Source organism: Moschus berezovskii, chromosome 21 (genome assembly GCF_049115385.1).
Source record: "Moschus berezovskii isolate FMDL1 chromosome 21, NW_MosBer_1.0, whole genome shotgun sequence".
Classification (NCBI taxonomy): Eukaryota; Metazoa; Chordata; class Mammalia; order Artiodactyla; family Moschidae; genus Moschus; species Moschus berezovskii.
The window spans coordinates 8538376-8541035 of NC_142480.1; positions in this window are offsets into that span (position 1 = coordinate 8538376).

Below are 2660 nucleotides of genomic sequence, written 5' to 3' on the forward strand. Positions count from 1 at the left end.
CACGCGGATCCTCGACATGTCACTTTGTTTTGACACAGGGTCTTTGCAGATGTGACTAGTTAACATGAGGTCCTAGACTGTCCTGGTGGTCCAGTGGTTAAGAACCTGCCTGCCAATGCAGGGACACTGGCTTGATCCCTGGCCTGAGAAGATCCCAAATGCCACGGAGCAGCCAAGTCCACAGACCACACCTACTGAAGCCCTAGAGCCCATGCTCTGCAACGAGGCCACTGCAGTGAGAAGCCTAAACCCCACTCACTGCAACTAGAGAAAGCCTGTGCACGGTGACGAAGACCCACCACAGCCAAAAATAAATAAATTAAAATGTATTTTTAAAAATGAGGTCTAACTGGCCCTCAGCCCAACGTGACAGGGTGTCCTAATAAGGAGAGGAGGATTCAGATCCAGAGACACGGAGGAGACACAGAGGGGAGGCGGGTGAAGACAGAGGCGGAGACTGGAGGGCTGCGGCCCCGAGAATCACCAAGGATGGCCGGCCGGCCGCCACCAGAAACCAGGAAGAGGCAAACAGAGAGTCTCGCCCAGAGCCTTCAGAGGGAGCGTGGCCCAGCCAACAGAGAACACCTGATGCTCCTGAATAAACATCAAGAGAATAAATTCCTGTTGCTTTATCCAGTTCAGATAATTTGTTACCCAGCCTCAGTGAACCAAGACACAAGCCCACCCAGATTCAAGGGGAAGGGAATTAGACTCCAGCTCTGGAGGGAAGAGGTGAAGGTCTCGAAGAGCACAGGAGCTCTTCTTGCAGGGGCCACTGTCACAGCGCCATCTGCCCCAGACTGGGTCAGTTAGACAACTTTGACTTACGTCACAGGCCTCCGGACCCTCCCAAGCCAATCCAAGCACTCGGGGGTGACCCACCCCCAGCTTGGGGAGCTCCGGAACTATGAAGATAGTGGTTGGACCAGGGGCCAGAATGAGGGCTGGCTCAGGTGGACAGAGAAGCTGGGGAGGAATGGCCTCTGGACTAGCATGAAGCAAGTCCCCTTGAAGCCTGAATAGGGATGTTGACCAGGCAATGCCAAGGGTCTGTCTGAGCTTAAGGGAGATCTCATCTTTCCAGGGCCAGCTGGGGCTAAAGAGGAGGACCCTTCTGATTCTGGAGATGCTCTGTTGCTGCTCCAGGATGCTGTCCTGCCCTCTTACCACCTCACCCTCCACTGGGGCCAGAAGGAACTGCATCACAGTTTTTTGTATCGCAAGTGCCAACCTCGATTCAGAGTGTTAGGGGTCAGGGCTGGGGGCCAGGGAGACCTTCAGCTTTCCAGGGATACTTGCTGAGACCAGTGCCCAGAGGTCTCAGCAGGAAATCCTAATCATTCCATCAGTCGGAATGCTGTGTGTTAGTCACTTAGTCATGTCCGACTCTTTGCAACTCCACGGACTGTAGCCTGCCAGGCTCTTTTGTCCATGGGATTCTCCAGGCAAGAACACTGGAGTGGATTGTCATTTCCTTCTCCAATCGGGATGCTAAGAGCTGCCATAAATCAAAGCTCTACCTTGATCTCAAAGGAAATGTTTTACTGCCTAAAAGTGTCAGACCAGGGGTGAGGCAAACTCCAGGCAGACAGTATTCATGAAGGAAAACCTAGCACACACAAAAGCAAAGTCACAAGTGATTAATGCCACCAAGTACAACAGAGGTTTATTTCTCATTCATCTAAAGCCCAAAGCAGGGTTCTGACGGGCAGGTGCCTCTTCTCCCGGGTGTGATTCAGGGACCCAGGCTCCTTCCATTCTGTGGTTCTGTATCTTCTCCCATATCACCACATTCGACTGCATCACTTACAGAAATGATAAGCTCAGGGTAGAGGGTTGCTTACTTCCTGTCTCCCCGACAAGAATGCAGGGGCCATGAGGCAGAAAGTTGAGTCTGTTTTACACTCTAATGTATCACTGAATGCCATGCAGTGCTTGGATCATTGCAGACCCTCAATAAGTCTGTGTTGGACGAATGAATAAAACGATTGCTAGGGCAATCAGGGCTGTGTGCCTCCTGATTCACACCAAGCAAGACAAGGAGAGGGGATTTAAAAACTAACATTCCTCCAGCTATGAAATACAGACTCCCTTTTCTGGCTTTTGAATCTGACCAGGCCAGTTTAGGAGGCATGCTACCCCAAGACTAGGATCCACCACCCTCACTGACTTGGTTCTTTTTATCAAGCTTCTCCCTCGTGGTTGCAAGATAGCTGCTACAGCCCCAAGCATTACATCTTCACACTGTAGCATCCAAAGGAAAAACGAGAACTCCAGCAAAAAGGAGATCCCCATAGATACCTCTCTCTTCTTATCGGAGAGGAAACTTTTTCTCAGAAGCCTTCCTGAGCAACTCATACTCCAAAATAGGAAGACAAGACTTCCCCTAGCTGCAGGAGAGCTGAGCAAAGGGACTCCCAGGATTTTCGCGCCTCCAGCATGGAATGTGAACAAGGGTGAGGGGCAGGCAGCCAGCAGTGCTCAGCACACAGCCTCACTCATGACCACTCAAGGTGGAGCACGGCGGAGGCTGCAGTGAGGAAGAATCCGAGGCATCCAGGCCATTCTGGGAGACAGCCAGCATGAGCCACACGCGGCTCCTAGTCAACTAACGGGAGCAGAGACGGGCTCTATGCCCGACTCTCCACGGCCCAGCCAGC